At 38.1% G+C, this 19,824-nt stretch overlaps 1 protein-coding gene across 1 annotated transcript in view; it reads left to right on the top strand.

Annotated features, from left to right (window-relative positions):
- SGCZ (sarcoglycan zeta) overlaps positions 1 to 19,824 on the top strand; it is a 726,451-nt gene that overhangs the window by 289,586 nt on the left and 417,041 nt on the right. Inside the window, exon 3 of the mRNA XM_075258762.1 lies at positions 907 to 978. The gene's annotated coding sequence lies outside the window, so the exon portion shown is untranslated. The remainder of the gene's footprint in view (positions 1 to 906; positions 979 to 19,824) is intronic.

The raw sequence follows: 19,824 nt of genomic DNA, 5'->3' as shown, positions 1-19,824 counted from the left end.
CACAATGGCCTACCAACATGGATTATGATTGTGGGTGTAGAAGGACTTGCTTGAGTACTGTGCTCCTTCAATTCACTCCAGTTTTTCAACTTCTACTGTCAGAACAGAGCAAAGTGTCTTCAGAAGGTGCAGATGTGTCAACCCTTAGGGGGAATTCACACGGAGTAAAGTGGCGTGCAATCTGGCACGTAGACACGTGTCAGAAGTTTGCACGCTCAAAAAAGATCCCATTGATTTCAATGGGAGTTACGATCGTATATGGCACGTAATTTTGCGCCTGTAATTTTGCGGCCACAAAATTATGGTGCAAAATTACGCGCCGTATACGATCGTAACTCCCATTGAAATCAATGGGATCTTTTTTAGCGCTCAAACTCTGACATGCCGTATACATGCCAGATCATGCTCAATTTCACATCGTGTGAACACACCCTAATTGTGCTTTCCTCACAACCTCAATAGTCTCCCCCTACACAAGACATGTTATTAACTATGGGGGGCACTACAATACAGTAATAGTGCCCTCCACAGGTAATATCCCTCTCCCCACATGCTGTTCTGTGTATTGTGATCTATAATTATATAAAATTCACTTATGCTGTACCCAGGACTTTTTCTGGCTTACCACACGTGTATATCTTCCATTTCATTCCTGTATCCTATGATATCACTGGGAACCTGGAGCAAAATAGCAGATGCAGACAACAGAGGTGCAGCTTGGCACTCACTGTCTAATCTGACCCCGCTTACTGCCACCCCTTCAGGACCACCTAATACTCATCTCACCTCATGGCAGATATAGCCCTGGTTGAAATTCAATATTTGTATTTTGTTGTAATATTCAGTATTATTCTGATTGTAGTACACCATCTATAGTAACATTTTTCTCTCTATGTTTTTTCATAGTGTTGTGGCTGAAACCTAACTTGAAGACAAAGTACATTGGGGGGATATCTGAGCCATCACCAATGTACTGAGGTAGGAGCATATCTGTTTAATAACAGATATCACATTTTCTTTTTCAAGTTGACATAGGTGTTAGAACAATCCGAATTGGGCAATGTTGCTTTCCAATAACATTATCATATGACTGTATATACCTTTGATCAGCCTTATCTCTACTTTCCACTATGCGTCTTTGATAATATTGGAAGATTCTTACTACCTGTGCACATTCTAATTGGTTTCCATATGCAACATGTAAAGTATACATTCTATGGGAATTATCCATGTCTATATACTTCATATGCATCTCTATGTATTGTATGTATGGAAATACATGATTGAAGTCAAGGTTTTATGGGTTTTTATGAGTGTAAACCAAAACAAAGGTAAATGAGGTTTCTGGCATAAGTGAATCTAATGGGAATGTTATCATGAAGCGACAGATCTTAAGCAGACATTTCTTTAAATTATTTATTTATTTTCCGCTGAACTGTACTTTACATCTTTTATAAAACAATCTTTTTAGTATGTGTGTCACAGAGTGGAATATGCATTAGAGAGTTTATACAAATGCTTAATCATTTGCATTGTTATACATGGCTTGACTGCTGAGAGTAGAATAACCTTGTGGAATAGAACTATTGACGAAGCACAACTTTCTATGGCTACCTCTAGAGTAAGCGCTGTAATCTTAGCAACCATGTAATTATCTTCCCCATTTAAACCTGTGCGGGGAAAAAAAAAAAAAGACTTTACAACTGATATTTTTCTGCTTGTTTTGGAATTGCTATGCCTTTTATCTCTTTAGCAAAGTCTAAAGTATCCCTGTCATTTACAGATAATGATATATTTATGGAAAAGTCATCCCTAAGTAATGCTTGTGTTGTTTTACCGCCTTCAACTTATCTCTGTTTACCTTGTCTGTGTGGTGTTACGCTGTATACTTATGCATCTTAAATTTACCTTGATGTCTCTGAGGATTCTAGCATTTGATCCACTTTCTATCATACTCGATATACAGAAGGTGAAAGAAAAGGTGAAAGCTAAAGTTATGCTATCAGAATACGTTAACTTCATGTTCTTGGCTTATTTTTAATTAATGTCCTCTATAAGAAACTTTATCCTCAAACTTTTGCTAAACATTGTGTTTGATCAGGTTTATTTTGTACAAGCTAAGATTTATGGACGACTGCCTGAAATTCACTTACATGGAAAATGTTGCATTACTTTGCATTTCAAACCCTTAAAATAAAGATTGCAGTCACTCAACCTGGTAGAGAATCTAAAACGAATGCAAATCGATGCAATGTGAAAAGAGTCAATGACAAAAAATTGTAACAATCCAGTGAAAAGCGATGCTCCGTACTAAAAACCTAACGCGTGTATTTTTAGTAGGAATTGAGTTTAAAGTCATGTCCTCTGTTACCACCACCATTTTGGTCAATGTCAGTTTGCCCTTTTGTTTGGAGGCAAGATGAAAATTTGGTGAATTCCAAATACTGTCAATGGTGATACATACACAACTACTTCGAGAAAGTTACTATGTAGCTCATACTGTTCCCTGAATACAAGAATAATAAAGGTGTTACTCTTAGAACATATAGATGTGTCCTTCTTTACCCTTGACCAGGGTGCCCTGAAATGTATGGTACAAGATGATGAAAATGACACAATCCTATACTATTCTGTACCAAGACTTCTGTCTTATATATGTCTATGTGCTGCTACCTTGTAGTTCTAAAGTGAAAGGCAGACTGTTGAGAGTTTTGCTAGCGACTTTTGACATTGTATTGAATTTGTTTAATGAGAAATTGGAGTTTTTAATTAAATTTAAGTTGTGGTAAGGGTGAACACACTTATACTAATATAAAAGGGTACAAAGTATTTCCTTCTCAAATAAAGTGGATGTCTATTGTTTGGCTTTCGCTAATGGTGAGGCTTTTCTGATGTAGAACCCTAAAATGACTTTAAGGTAGTTTTCCTTATACTTTAATAGGATACATGCATGGATTCATAAAATGGTTAAATTAGAACAAAGAGCGAATATATGAACCACGTCATGAAGTACTGACATGTTGTCAATAAAACCTCTCATGATTTCCAGGCAGTTCTGTCAGGGTAGTCCCCAGGTTGTTAACTCTAGGAATAGTCCCAGTATCATTGACAATTGACCTAAGCAGGTGAGAAGATGCTGAGAAATGGTGAGGACAGTACAATAAGTTATATAATAGGTCAGAGCAGGCAGCACAGGTTCAGTATGGTAATCAGGTCGAAGTCAGGATCAGTAGAATGGGAATGACAGGCAGAGGCAGTGGCGTAACTAGTCATGGGCCCTCCCCCGCGTAACTAGGCAGACCTCGACCGGCCCACTCCTCCGCACTCTATTATGTCCCTTAGTAAGCCATGAACACAGTATTATGTCCATTAGTGGCCCCTGCACACAGTATTATGTCCCTTAGTGGCCCCTGCACATAGTATTATGTCCCTTAGTGGCCCCTGCACACAGTATTATGTACCATAGTGGCCCCTGCACACAGTATTATCCCCAATAGTGGCCCCTGCACACAGTATTATCCCCAATAGTGTCCCCTGTCACCAGGCCCCCTAATGGCCCGGGCCCTGTGGCAGTTGCCTCCCCTGCCTCTATGGTACTTACGCCCCTGGGCAGAGGTCACAACAACAGGTAAACTTTTGCAGAAACTATCAATCTCTGAACATGAATTATTAAGACATCAAAATGTTGTTAAAGGTACCTTATGTTTTCAGGGAACACAGTGGATTAGCTGGGATCAATAAAGCAAATGCATGAGGTGGCCCTTTAAGAATCAGCCAGTGACCATGTGCTTGCCTTATGGCCAGGCTCAGAAGAGGAGCTAGGTGTATGTGGTAGTGATCAGCAATCGCTGCAAAGCAAAGGGCAATAGGGACTGTGAATATTCTAGCAGCGGGTGCCCAATGTGATGTGACTTTTCTCTAACATGAACTATGTAGTCTTAATGCATTTGTATAATGTATTATGGTCACATTATTGGCCTTATCTTACTTCTTTGACTGACAGGTTTATTGGAGCATTAAGTAATATTAGGTGCTCAAGCCTCACTAGTTTTAATATTACCTTTCAGCATACCTTCTTTGAAGAAAAGTTAATCTTTTAATCATTTTCACAATGTAATATTTTTTAAGCAATAAACCATTGAAGGCGGTATTAGGCCTTGGGGTAATGTTAGAGATATATATTATCTATTCATGGAACAATATGTATGTTATACATAGATACAGGTACGCAATATTTTATAAAGCCTTTGTGATGATGTCAGTTCTGATATCCTGGATGATCATTCAGGCAATCCTTTGTAGACAGCAGATGCTTTCATTACCATATTTTTGTGAAATGATTAACAATTATGCTTCTTGTTATGATGTTTGAACAAAAATATCACCAAACGATCCTAATTAATGATTCTAACACATGAAACTGTGCAAATGACAAAGTCAACATTAAATTAGCATCCATTAGTCAGACCTTTTCAATGTTTGTGAGGATAACACAAGATCAGTCGTCTTCTGTACTCATTCCACAAGTTAAACTGAAATTATTCCCACAATCTGTTTTATGAGATAAAAGGCACAACACTTTTTGTTCGGAAAATGCTAATATTTGCTATTCCTGAAAAGATTCTTTACTGTACGGAATGTATTTATAATATCTGCGATATGGAATGGAATATAAAAAAGTTTCATGACACTATTAAAAGATGTGAAATTTCATTTTAGTTGTTCACGCCCCTTCACGTGAGTGTGTGTGTGTGTATGTATGTATGTGTATATATGTGTGTGTGTGTGTAATAATTTTTATTAAGAATATCCCATCAATTGGTGCTTTCTGCTTTACTGCAGTGCTATAGTTTTGATAACAAATTAACTTTATATAGTCAGATATATTATGTGTCCCTTGTATCTCTCCCTAATGTAGAAATACATATATCAGTTTAAGGCTACATTCAAAAGACTATGTGCAGTCTATGGGTCAGTTAGAATGGCATGGATGACACAAGGATTGGTATTCACGTGTCCTCTGTGATGTTCACTGACCAATATATTGAAAATGAATTGACAGAGCCACAAGTACAAACAGTTGTAGGACTTGCTCCATATTTTGCTGCTCTTCAATTCGGCCTGGATATTCAGCTGCAAAAACTGGCTGTACGTATGGACTCATTGAAATACCTAACTCCCAACAGACAAGCTACACCTCTCCCATCCCTCTCCTTTTAGACAGGGGCCAAGGCGAACAGTGCAATAGGATATTAGCCACCCTTACTAACCTTTGACATCTTGGTTTACCTTTCTTGGCCATATCCAAGAATATTCCATAGACTGGAATCCATGTTTATGTCCGAACCTAATACTGGCTATAGTAAATCAATATGCATCCAGATCTCAAAACTAATAAAAGACAGTCCAGTACAAGTTTGAAGGTTCAAACTACCAATTCCATAAAGGACACTGCGGCTTAATATACACAAATCTTAAGTCAGGAGGCTTGAAGTACTGCATAATAAGCATAGACAACAAACTAAAAAAATAACAGTTGTGACTTTGAGTCAAACACTGCTCAACATTTTTCCATCTAGAAGTCTTGGTTGCAGGTTGCAATGCAACTCCTTTTACGAACATTAGTGAAGGAGTCGTAGGGAGATCTGGTGATCTTTAATTGAGTGATGAGACTCCCCCAAATAAAATTATAGGCCACTTCTCTTCCTTACTGGCATCACTCCCCCATAAAAAAAAATGCTTATTTGGCACAAACACAGTATGACACCTGCGGTTAGTCAGTCAAGAAAAGCGACGCGTTACGGGAACACATGGTCCCTTCCTCTCGGCTCCATGCCGAGAGCAAGGGACCATGTGTTCCCGAAACGCGTCGCTTTTCTTGACTGACTAACCGCAATAGTTACTATGTAACTTTTTTATTCATGTATAGAAAATAAAAGTTAAATTTTAATTACCGTGGAGTTTACTTGACCGCCTTCCTGGATGCAGCTGGTTTCCTTTACTTCCTTCACTACCATGTGTTAATGGGTTGGAGTCCACCTGTGTACCAAGCTCTCCAGGAGATCTTCATTACAAGTTTACAGGGTGAGCTGAATACTGCTACATTTTTACAGTATGGCCCCAACAGTATATTATCCCTTTGCTGACTCACACACAGTATAATGCCTCCTTTACTGTCTCCCACATAGTATATTGTACCTCTTTAGGCCAACAAACATTCTACTGACCTGTTCTTTTTTTTGCCTCCAAGCATAACATTGCCCTTTTCTTTTTGGAACCCACACAATGATAATTTAGAATAACATAGATATGAGAGATCTGACTTGAATCAGACTGGATTTAAATTAATTTTCCAAAAGTTTCAGGCTATTGCTGAACCAAAACATTTTGTTGTTCACCATTCATAAGCCACTCCTCAGACCTCAAAGTATAATAAGTGAAGTCACAGGGGAGGTGAGTAAAAATAACAAACAGTTACTACTCAACTTAACTCACCTATCAGTGGCATTCTCATAGCATCTGAAAGTTAGCAGGCATCCTCTTTAGATCTCTTCTAGCCCCATTATGTGGAGGACTCACCCCATGTTGACACTGAGGCCAATTATAGGCCTCAGATATGACCTTGGGTCCCATGACATTAGCTAGAGGTTGGAAAAGGCCTGACGAGGATGCCTGGGAACCACAAGATGCAAAGGAGAGGTGAGTATAACTGTTAGATTTTTTATGCTGAACAAGTTAGGCCCATCTCTAATGTTAGATTGCTATCTAATGGATTATGTATTATACTATCTATTGGATTATGGATTATTTGATTAAGTTGATGTCTTACTCACCATTCCCTGCTTCTTACTCTAGAGTGTACATGCTGAAGAATACTGCAGCAAGCTCTGTAAATAGAAGCAGAGGCTTGAAATCTATTTGCTAGATTAATCCAATAGGTAGTGGTCTATTTAAAAAAAAATGTTGCCCTTAAGTCTATGTCAGAAGCTGCTGCCTAAACCAGTTGCCTCAGGTCGCCTCTTGGCAGGTGCAGCTCTGTCTCCATGGTACTGTCAAAAAATAGTATCTAACTACAGTAATTTAGATAACAGATTTTTAATAAACTCTCAACTACACTTTAGAATTTATCTGAGGTAACTATAGTTTCTACAGCTAGCTCAATAATAAGCCATTTATCTTTGTAGAGAAAATGGCTCTTCTATGGAAATGGTCAGTGACTGCTAGTGACAGCTTATTATGATTCACCAAAAGCAATAATGAAACTTTTATGAAATGGTTCATAAATAAAATGCATGTCATACAGTGTGAAATGTTCTGTGAAATTGGAAGAACTATTTTACTGACAGCTAGGTCTTCTTTGTCCTGGTCTAAATGTCTAAATGTAGGCTAACAGACATAAGTGGTCCTCTCATTTTTAGCAGTTTTTTTTTAGGTTTCTTCCATTAACAGGAGTACATAACATTGTTTCTATGTAGTTTTTTGCTTTCAGTGTGGGCAACAATTTACCCTGACTTGAAAGTTTATTGTATATGTTCTCAGAAACCTATTTATACTGAAAAAAGTCCTGACCAAATGTTGAGTGAATAATCGTATGAATTGTCTAAAAATATATTATTTGTAGGATATGAAACACTTATTGATAAGTTAGTTTGACATGACAATGAGACATCATTAAAGGTGCAACATGTTTGTAACAAGGCGGTCAAACATTTTGGATGGGTGTACAATTTTAACTTTAATCTTGGATAGTAACTGGACTTTACTGATTCACCTACTGATATATTACCATACATTTATATAGTAATGTCTTATTTTACTTAGGCTACTTTTCCATTTGCCCCATTTGTGACCTTGTTGCAATGTCTGCCTGAAATCGTCGGACAAAAAAGTCCAACATGCATGGTATTTTGTTCACTAGTTTCAGTATTAAAATGACATTACATTATTCTGTATTATACAAGTGAAAAAAACAACAAGCTTCACATCTACTTCCTAGCTTACCAGGCATACATACTTTTTTAGTGGGTATATCTTCTATCGCAGTTCAACCACATTCACTTAGATGGAACTGATCCTTTGTTCACATCTGCATTGGTATCCCATCCGGGGGAGTCTGCCTGGGGACCTCCTCAAACGGAATACGAAACGCAATTGCAGGCGATGTGCAGTAAAAGCACATGGATCCCCATAGAGTATAATGGGATCCGTGTGCTTGCCATCAGATCTCCACACAGAACATGCAGATAGGAAAGAAGCTCACAATCTACTTTCCTGTCCATATGATTCATGTGGGAAGAGCAGGGACCCCATTATAGTCTATGGGGTCTATGTGCTTTTACTGCATAGTGCTTGCAATTGTGTTTGGTATTCCGTTCGGGGGGTCCCTATGCGGACTCTCTCGGACGGAATACAAATGCAGATGTGAACCAATCCTGAGCTGCAGGGAGCCATCATTTTAAGAATATCCACTACAAAGACTATGGAACTCCAAATATTATACTCTGGGGTTAGAAGAGACTGCAAAGTATAATTATGATCTCTGGGTGGCAAACCCCAAAGATTGTAACAAAACCTGTTTGCTCATCTTTCAAGATTGTGGTCCTGGAAAACTTTTAATGCGCTTTGTTATTATGATTATAAAATAGTTAAAGAGGACCTTTTATGTCCTCGGGCACATGCGGTTTTATATACCACTAGAAAGCCAAGAGTGTGCTGATTTCAGCTCATTGTCTGTTTTCCCATTATGTGCCCCAGGGCTGGTGATATCCTTGCTTTTATAACAGCAATGATCTCAGCCCACTATCAGAAGGATGTTCCTGACAGTCTAGCTGGGCTGTGAGGAACACCCCTTTACCCCCCGACAGTACTCGGGTATAGCTCTGTACTGTCAGAGGTGGCGTTTCTTACCACCCAGATATGATGCCAAACTGTGAGGAACAACCCCCCCCCGACTGTACTCATCCATAGACTAGTACTGGGGGGGGGCGTTCTTCACAGTTTAGCTTCATGGCTGGATGGTAAGGAACGCCACCCAGTACAAGTCTATGGACAACTGCTGTCAAGAAGGGCATTCCTCACAGCCCAGCTAGATTGTCAGGATCTCCCTTCTGACAGTGGGTTGAGATCGGTACCATTATAATGGCAAGGATATCTCCAGCCCCAGGGCACATAACAGGAGAGTTGACAGTCTGCTGAAATCAGCGCATTCTCAGCTTTCTAGTGGTATATAGAACCACATGTGCCCGAGGACACGAAAGGTCCTCTTTAAATGAAATATCCATCTCTGCTACATTGGAGTTCCATAAGGAATCAGTTTCATAATTCTTGGCTTAACTCCATGTAACCTACATCTACCTGCATATATCATCTGACAGCCGACTCTATTAGTTATAAAAGTTTATTCTTTATTGTCAATGTTAGTTTGAAATTGTCACCAAAAGGACAAAGTCATTGTTTTAGAACAAATATGAAAGTCATGAATTTCCTTTGAGGCTACATCATTGACAGTCAATTATCTGTTCCAAATAGAAATTACATTTCCAAAGATGATACGCACAAAAAAAAGATGCACTTCAAAGATGTTTAAAGGGAAGATTAAATTAAATTCATTAAAAGAACTGTGGATTTGAAAGAGCAAGAATACAACACAACTGAAATGTTAGCTTTGGATATGCGTTAAAACACATATGGTCATTTATTCAGAAATACACCCTGCGTGTGTAGTGATGATAGATCTTTCCTGAATGCATGTATATGACGGCCTTTCTGTATAATACATGGTTTTGATCCTACTCATTAAATAGATTTGAAAAACTTGAAAGAGTTGAGCTTTTAAGGCTATCGTATGTTTGTAGCCTAAAGCAAAGTCGAGTTTACATTGAATTTAATTATATATTGTTTTGTTTGTTTTGTGTGATTGTAAAGTTAAAATGAACAGTCCAGAACAAAAACTGATGCACAGGGGGAATTCATTTACATATCTAGATTTGTCATTTCTTTGTTGCAAAGGATACTCTTGTACTTGAAAAAGGGGCCCAAAACAGTACTGGCCATTTTTGTTCTGTTGCCACATGTAACATCCATTCCTCTGTGAATTATGTTATAGACATTGTGAGACTATCCCTGAGGTCTACGAGACAACAGGTGACTATATCGCTATTTATGACTAACAAGAATATTTGGTAGAGCAAACTATTATAATTTAGTTAAATAATATAATCTAATTATATTTATCCTGGTGTTGTGAATTGAATGATGGAGTGTGGCATATGAAAACCCACCCAGTAGTGATTTAGAGTGAGTCTATCATTATTATTTTACATTTGTAAATAAGCCCATCATTATATAGCCTTTAGAAAGGCTATTATAGGCATACTTGTGTTGAAGAGATCCATTCATCTGTTTTCTCCAAAAATTGATTTTTCTGATATGCAAATGAATCTTTTTGGAGCACAGGGGAAGTTATCCCTGTGCTCCAAGCACCCCCGCATCATCATCCATGAGCATTGTTCACTACCCCTTCTTAAAATCAGGAGACCTCCTTCTCTTTCACTTCACTGTTTTCATCAGCAGCGTTTCTCATCGGCGCGAGTACAATCTTGCACATGCGCTGTACTCTCGACCACTTTGTCTTCAGGCTAAGCGAACAGCACATCTTTGATTTCTTCTTCATTTGGATATCAGAAAAATCTATTTTTGGAGAAAACGGATGACTGGATTTCTTCAGCACAGGTATGCAAAGAACATTCTTTCTAAAGGCTATATAATGATGGGCTTATTTACAAATGTAAAATACCAATGATAGACTCCCTTTGAGGAGCCTGCCAAGCATATTCTTGATCATTCATTTGCATTCTATTTACACGGATGAAAATGTATATGTATGTATGTATATGTATGTAAGAAAAAGTTTTTTTTCCTCCCAAATATATATTTTTTTAGATATAATGTGTAGATGTTAGAGGCTAAAAACCCCTTGCTACAATTATAAGACAAGGGCAATATTAAATAGTAAATATAAACACAATGGATTCAATCACACATAGAGTATGAGATACCCTGACCCAATAGCCCAAATTATTAAATATAAGTAATATATTAATAATAGGTCTCCTGGTAAAGTCATCTCTTTGGTGAAACGTGCATGGGCCTGAGTGCCATTCCCACCCTGGGTCTTCGCTTGGTGTTTTTCTACCCCTTGGTCATTTCATCATGGCTATACGTATGTGCGTCCTCTGTTGCTATGTATCATAGTCCTTTTACTGTCTATGGAGTTTATTACTTATATTTAATTATTTGGACTATTTTTCTTCTTTGCATCAGGGTCTCTCATACTCTATGTGTAATTGAAACCATTGTGTTCATATTTACTATTTCTTATTGTCAAAGGGTTTTTAGCCTCAGATTTCCTAGGAAGGTGAGGGTTTGATATCACAGTCACTGTGCATACAGTGTCTGGTATTTGTAACATGATATTGCTATCTCTACCATATATGTTTGGAAATATGTATTTCACATTAATAAATCATTATTTGCTAATATCTATACATATTGATCTGTTTCCATACAAAATTCTTTTTGTTTTTGTGACAATTTCACTTTATGGGACTTTGTGTTGTATTTGTTGAGGAATTTTTTTGGTGTTATATAATGTAGATATTGACTAGAAGAATCATAAGGGAAGCAGAATACTGGACTTAATTCTAAAAAAAAAAAAAAAATGGGGTTCTTATCAGTAAAAAGTTTGAGCCTTAGGGGCATTTTTTACCCTGACTAGTATCTATAACGGCCTGACACATTGCAATAAATATTTAACTCCAACTTTGACTTAAGCTGATATGCACGGTAACTTCTGGAAGAGATAGGCCTTATGTGATTGCTGAATTAAAATAATAATTGCTCTTTGGGGTGAAGAGGTTGAAGATAAATTTAATTGCAGTCACACATTAATTATCTGGATTTAAGACGAAATCCAATTACAATTTCCCTGTATGTAAGGTTTAGATTAATGTCTTTTTTTAAGTGAAACATCTGTTAGACATTTATTAAAACAAGAGACAAATGTTACATGACAAACTTCAAACAATGCATTCTAGATTATAGCTATTTCACCACCGATTAAAAAATACTTTAGCATCCATGATCCATGATATATTCTACACTGAATGCTCACAACAAAAGTATAATAATACAATGCTATGAATACATTTCTGGAAAAGACTATTTGCAGGCTTCAAATAACATAAATCTACAATGTGCCCCATGTGTCTGTGTTTCTATCCATTGTATTTCAGCAGCTCATTTGTACATACCATGTGTCCATCTGTAGCTTAGCTCAAATGTGATTAAAGAGTCCAATTTCCCATAAAACATAGTCAATAAATTTTAGCAAGATGCTTGTAAACCCCTTACAGGCAATAGTTAACAACACTATACCCCAAGTGGTCACAAAGAGACATGTGAAGACAAAAAGTAGACAGCACCACGCTGTATATGGTGTAGTAGGCTTAATATAATAGTGAATAATTTCAGTGTAGTGGTTACTCTCACCTTTTTAGGTTGTGAGAGATTACAATTGTCGATAAGGCAATGGAATCGTTTACTAGGGGGTTCCTCCCTGGGGGATGTTCAGCTGCAGTGCCCAATCACCAATGGTGTAGAAGTAAATGTAGGGGACCGAAGAACAAGGACTGCACTTCACCCGTTCAAATAGGTTAGATAAACAGATTTATTATAGTTCACACACAACGCGTTTCAAGTCAAAAGACCCATTCTCAAGTGCATAAGACCCTCATACTTCTGAAACTGAAGGTCCCTGTATTGTGCAACACTTTCCAAGTGAAATCCTGCAATGGGTCTTAAATGTCACCAGAACAGTCCACCCTAGACATGTCAGTGCTGCCAAGATATCAATGGTGGTTTCTCTTGTGTTTCTCTTTTTGTGGTGCAACAATTATTTCCTCATACAGGTGTATTGCAGGATTTCACTTGGAAAGTGTTGCACAATACAGGGACCTTCAGTTTCAGAAGTATGAGGTTCTTATGCACTTGAGAAAGGGTCTTTTTACTTGAAACGCATTGTGTGTGAACTATAATAAATCTGTTTAACCTATTTGAATGGGTGAAGCCCCTTTCTTGTTCTTCGGTCCCCTACATTTACAAAGAGACATGTAGAAAAGATCTATATAAAGTGAAATGATTTTTTCCTAAACTAATCATTTCACACGACACATCTCAGGATATGTTTAGCCTATATATTGAAGAGAATCACATATGGCCATAAAGACAGCCCAAGAGGATATAGAGGGGTAGGGGGCTCCATGTTTCTAACTGTTCAGCGGACACTAAGAAACTTTATACTGTGAGAAGGGGAATTAAGGGTCATTATACTGTGTGTAGGGGCACTAAGTAGATCAGTAGAGCTTAATACCCTGTGTGGGGGCACTAGTGGGGTATTATATTGTGTGGGGGCATTAATGTGCAATATTCCATGGGTCAATAAGGAGCACTGTACTGTGTGGGATGCATTAATGTGGCATTATAATATGTCGGGGTCACTAAGGAGCCTTTTTGTGTGGGGGCACAGAATGTATTGCAGGGAATAGTAAAATCCATTCCCTTCTATTACATGCTGCCTATGGCAGTGTATAATAGAACTATGGCAATAACAAGTGCCTTCAATAGGCTCTTGGTTGTCATGGCAACTGATCATAATCAAAGGGCGGTGATTGAATAAAGATGGTGGTGCCAATGCCATCTAAAGTGTTAACTGCTGCAATCAGTGTCAGCACCATTCATAGTTGTTAGAGGGGGGTGCTGGCTATATTATACAACCACCATCTACTGTCTATGGAGAGAGCCCTCTCCATGCATCCCCAAGAGACCAATGATGTACTTGTACATCATTGGTTGTTAAGGGGTTAAAGTATCTGTTCTTGAACATGGAGCAGATTAAAATTGAATGTTTTGTCTCAGATAATTGTGATTGAAATGGATGCACTTGCTACAGCACAGAAGCATTAACATCACTAAACTGACACACATAGACCTTGCTGCTGGATGCCCTACCAGTGTGACAGACAGAGTGACTTCTATCTCCTACCTAGAGTCTCCTCTCTCTGTCTATCACCATCTGAAACAAACACAAATCAACATCTTTCAGCTCAAGAATTATCAAGAAAAAATTCTCTATCAACTTCTATCTTAACTGCAATTCTGTTATGTGATATATCTGCTAGAATGGGCTGAACAACACAACCACTGTACAACAGGATGAATAACCACCCATCGAACGTGAATAAAGAATTTCACAAACACAACCTCAACTGTGACTTCAAATTTATTTCCATTATTCCAATCAAACAAAGCCCTAACCGTTCCCTAAAACTGCTTCTCACTGCCCCGTCTCACCAAGCAATGAAGCTCCACTCTGGTGCCCATACCTTTGCCCCTTTCTTTGGCTGCACACTTCTTCCCATTGTATAAGTGTGCCCCTGAACCAGGGTGCGTAAAAAATGGGTCCCAGTGCTGTCTACTGCATCCAACCACTACACCATTTCTGAGGCGCAGGTTCTCATCTCCTTACATAAATCCTCTGGTCACCGTCCCCTACAGATATGTTCCTCTGATATCTCAATTCTGGTAAGCCTCTAATTTCTTTTTACCTGATGATACTACTTTCTGCACTAGTTCTCCTAGGGGGGCTTCTGTGCTATTTAATACATAAATATATTACGATCACTCCCCTATTTTTCTTATTTTGATTATGGTAATTAATAAGTAATTATTCACAACTATAAGTATTCAGCTTTAATTGTGGACATTTATTTTTTGGTTATTTTTAGAAATTTTATTTGTGTATGTTTTAATATACATGTATTTATTAATACTTAATTATTTTTATATCTATATATTTATTTATTACCCTGTTTCTGAATGTATTTATTCACTAATGCTTTACTTATATATTGTATTGACTATATACCATTATATTATTTGCCATATACCACTATACCATCAGGCAAATACATGTATGTATATATGTATGTATGTATTAGTATATTCTTTTCCCTTATACTGACACGAAAGCTACATGTGTAAGCATATTTGATTATATATATATATATATATATATATATATATATATATATATATAAATACATTAATATATAAATACAGTGATACATTAAATGTAAGTTCGATATTCGTTTCGAGTAGCCCCTCAATATTCGACTACTTGAATCGAATATCGAACCCTATTATAGTCTATGGAGGGAAAATGCTCGTTTCAGGGGTAGGCAACGTTCGATCAAATTATACTTACCAAATCCATGAGTGAGGGTCGGGCTGGATCCTTCGAGCAGTCTTCTCCTTGCAGCGTCCCCGCGGCGTCTTCCGGCTCTTCATTCACTCTGCCAGGCATCGGGCCTGGGCAGAACCGACTGTGCATGCCCGCACTACAAGCGGACATGCGCAGTCGGCTCTGCCCAGGCCCGATGCCTGGCAGAGTGAATGAAGAGCCGGAAGACGCCACGGGGACGCTGCACGGAGAAGACTTCTAAAGGTAGGAGAAGAACCAGCGTTGATTGGCCGACTGTATAGCATTCGGCCAATCAATGCTGGTTCTGCATTGAACTTTTACATTCGAACAGCGAGTGGTACTCGATCGAGTACGAGTATTTCGGATACCGTAGTATTCGATCGAGTACTACTCGCTCATCTCTATAACAAACTGTAGTAGCATACTTTTTAGGCTAAAACAGATGGATAAAATATTTAAATTTAGATTAGGTTTAACATAATTTTAAAGATCAGAAAGACCCCTCTCTTTTTCCAGCAAATGTGCTGCAGTAGTTTCAATTCCCCATACCTTCCTGTCTTTTATTTAGTTTTTTTTTTAATCTAAACAAAAGAGGAAAAAAAGACCAGATTATAATTATAATGTTTTTCTGCACTAATGAATGTACATGGGTTAAATATTAGGGACTTTGATCCATCTCTGCAGGAACCTCCGAGTTTTTTTTTTTCCAATTAGAATTTAAAATTGTTTCAACAAATGGAAAATAAGAACATTGTTAGAAGGTTACCAAAGTAATTTATCTCCTAGGCGGAATGAAATTAATGTTATTTTCCTTCTACTATTTAGGCTTTTAATCTGCTATTATATAGTACAAAACAATAACATGGTAAAATGGACTTTTGTGCTTTTCATGTCAGACTTCTAAGGTAACATTTTAATTCTCTTTAAATGAACTGTAAAATTTATCAACTAATATATTTTACCTGAATATAAGGTAGGTAGTAAATGAATACTAAGCAGTTGACTCCTACGACCCAAAATGTAAGTGGAGCTTCTGGGGCCAGTCTAAAATCTGTAATGAGGCCCCCACTTACCACATGCTTTCTATAATTCTTTTGTTGTACAAAGGCTTTAAGCCACCTCAAGTTCCAGGGCTCAATTGCAATTGCCATCTCTGCCATCCCACTGCTTTCTACCTGCTGGGGCCCCACCAATAGCTATAAATGGGATTTCCAAGTTCCCTGTTTGTTCTCACAGTATAAGCCCTCTTACAGATGACCGTAAGACTGATCAGGGTGCTATCCAGGTTTTTCCAGGATAGCACACTGACCCATTAATTTTTATAGGCCCATACATGTGAATGTGAATTACACAGTCTTGTGTATGGGCTGACAGTCTAGGCCGCAAAATATGGAACAGGTCCTATTCCAGGCCAATTTTAAGGCCCTGCTTCTACATATGTCCCCCATGCGCCACCCATGCTGTTCATTCACGGCAGCTGGTTAGCAAATGGTCGTGTGCTACTGGCTTAAGTGAGTGACAAAAGCAAAGAACAAGCCTGAGTGCTAATTCTATGGCACTGACAGAGATAGCTGTCTTTATCAGTCCCATAGAAATAGCACTGATGCTTGTCCTTATCCGGTGGGGTGGCAGAATTTATAATATAACTATATTACAACTCCTATTCTATTCAAACATTAAAGGAGTTGTCCAGGCAAAATTTAAATTATAATTTAAAACATTTAAATAAGCTGGGGCAGTGAAAAAAAGGCATACTCACCTGTCCCTGTTGCTCCGGTGTACTCCTATGCCTCCCGGTTCAATTACTCCAGTGGGTCTTTTCCAGAGTTGTGCTGAAGCCACTGATTGACCTCAGCAGTCATGTGACCGCTATTGGCCAATCAGCAGCCTCAGCATGCCTCAGGAAGAGAACTCGTGATGTCACAGATAGTAACATTAAGGCCCTTTGTTGATTGGCCTCTGCGGTCAACACTTAATAAAGTCCCGTCTATGCAGTAAAATAAAAGTTCCAGTGAAAACCTACTGCAATCTAAAAGGAAATTCTGACTTGAGATTAAAATGAATGTCCAATTAGACAATGATAAATGGCTGAGTCCAGAGCTAAAATAAGGAATTTTGAGTCTGTTTGGAAATCGTTAGTTACTCCTTGTTCACATGTGACTGGGAGAGCTTGGTCAATTTTGCATAAGGTATTAAAATATTGTAGTATCCTTTATTGTGAACCTCATATATAATAATAATAATAATAATAATAATAATAATAATAATAATAATTAATAATAATAATACATTTTATTTATATAGCGCCAACATATTCCGCAGCACTGTACAATTTATAGGGTTCAGATACAGACATACATAACAAAGAACGTCATTTCACACAATGGGACTGAGGGCCCTGCTCAAAAGAGCTTACAATCTATGAGGTAGAGGGGGTGACACAAGAGGTAGCAGGGGCGGCATTGCTTATACAGTGTTCAGACAATTTTGTGCATTAGGAATTGTGATAGGCTTGTCTGAAAAGATGCGTCTTTAGTTTGCGTTTGAAACTGTAGAAGTTGGGAGTTAATCTTATTGTCCGGGGTAGAGCATTCCAGAGAAGTGGTGCAGCTCGGGAGAAGTCTTGTATACGAGCGTGGGAGGTTCTGATAATAGAGGATGTAAGTGTTAGATCATTGAGTGAGCGGAGAACACGGGTTGGGCGGTAGACAGAGATGAGGGAAGAAATGTAGGGAGGTGCGGCATTATGGAGAGCCTTGTGGATGAGAGTAATAACTTTATATTTTATTCTATAATGAATAGGCAGCCAATGTAGTGACTGGCACAGACCGGAGGCATCGCTGTAGCGTCTAGCCTGATAGATGAGCCTGGCCGCTGCATTCAGAATAGATTGTAGAGGAGAGAGTTTAGTGAGGGGAAGACCGATTAGTAAGTTACAGTAGTCAAGGCGAGAATGAATCAGAGAGACAATAAGTGTCTTTAGTGTATCTCTGGTAAGGAAAGGGCGTATTCTGGAGATGTTTTTGAGGTGGAGGTGACATGAACGTGCGAGTGATTCAATATGAGGGGTGAAGGAAAGGTCTGCGTCAAATATGACCCCGAGGCAGCGGGCATGCTGCCTAGGAGTTATAGTAAGGCCTGAGACTGCAATGGATATATCAGGGACAGATCTGTTAGATGGTGGAAACAGTAGTAGTTCAGTCTTAGAGAGATTTAGTTTCAGATAGAGCGAGGACATGATATTAGAGACAGCAGATATATACTTAGTAAAAAAAGACAAATGCTTACTAAAACTGGTACTTTTTTGACAAAGCAGGCTTTTGACAAAGACAGACTTTTTCACATAGCAGGCAAACAAAGCAGCATTGCTAAAGCAATGTATTTAGGAAACTCTTGAATTTATATAAGCTAGCAGTAAAGATAGGATCCTTGAAATGGGAATTCCCCTTTAATGTTGCATATGTGACAGGACCTGAATTAGTAATGCTAACTACTGTAATGTTTTCACAGCACCTACTCTGTCTAGGAATTCTTATAGGTTTGAATTGTGCCATTTCCGAAAAGAATGAAATTGATGATGGTACATGTTGCATTTATGGAAAGGTCAAGTAGATTGTTTAAGTGAATGAAATGTCATGAGTTAAATGTTACACATCACTATCTTTATGATTAAGATGTAATGTTGCCATGATATTACAGGATCTCTCTCAGTCACTTGCTCCTCAGATCAGAAGGTGATTGTGGCTTTGAGTAGATATCAAGCAGCCACAGCACTGCCTGGTCGGAAAGAGCAAGTGTACTTGCCTTTGCCTCATCGAGAATTACATTTCCAATTTCCAAGGAAATGGATTGCTTGAACTAGCGATATCATGAGCATTTATGTTGCAGGTAAGGTACATATAATGTAAATGTCTCTTTAACCTTACATTTTCTGTAATAAGTGTTGAAATATAAATGTAATATTCATGTGAACAGCTACAAGATGTACTGATATGGTAATGTAAAGTGAATCTGCTATGCTCACGTTGCATATCATGTTAAAATTCTGAACTAACAGATCATACAATGAATTGGACATCAAACAGCTGCTTGTCAAGAAAATGTGGTGCATTTTTGGTGCATTTTGGCACATTTAAGACATGCCCCCTTTTCTAAGAAACCACAACTTTATATCTAGCAAGTAATTCAGAAAACTTGCAGCTCAAACTAGATTCACTAAAATGCATAAAAAATGTGCCACATTTACACTGATGTCTAGTCATAACCACAATAGTAAATGTGGGTCAATATTTTATGTTTATTAAAAATGGTTGTCTTATCAGAAAGCTATAAGCACAGATGAAATGTCGTTATTACATGGTCCCTATTCACATTGATGATTGAACAGAATACACATAGCCAGGGGCAACACGGTGGCTCAGTGGTTAGCACTGCAGCCTTGCACCTCTGGAGTCCTGGTTTTGAATCCTGCTAGGAACAACATATGCAAGGAGTTTGTATATTCT

The sequence above is a fragment of the Leptodactylus fuscus genome, chromosome 1 (assembly GCF_031893055.1).
Source record: "Leptodactylus fuscus isolate aLepFus1 chromosome 1, aLepFus1.hap2, whole genome shotgun sequence".
Classification (NCBI taxonomy): Eukaryota; Metazoa; Chordata; class Amphibia; order Anura; family Leptodactylidae; genus Leptodactylus; species Leptodactylus fuscus.
This window is presented reverse-complemented; position numbering and strand designations above follow the sequence as displayed.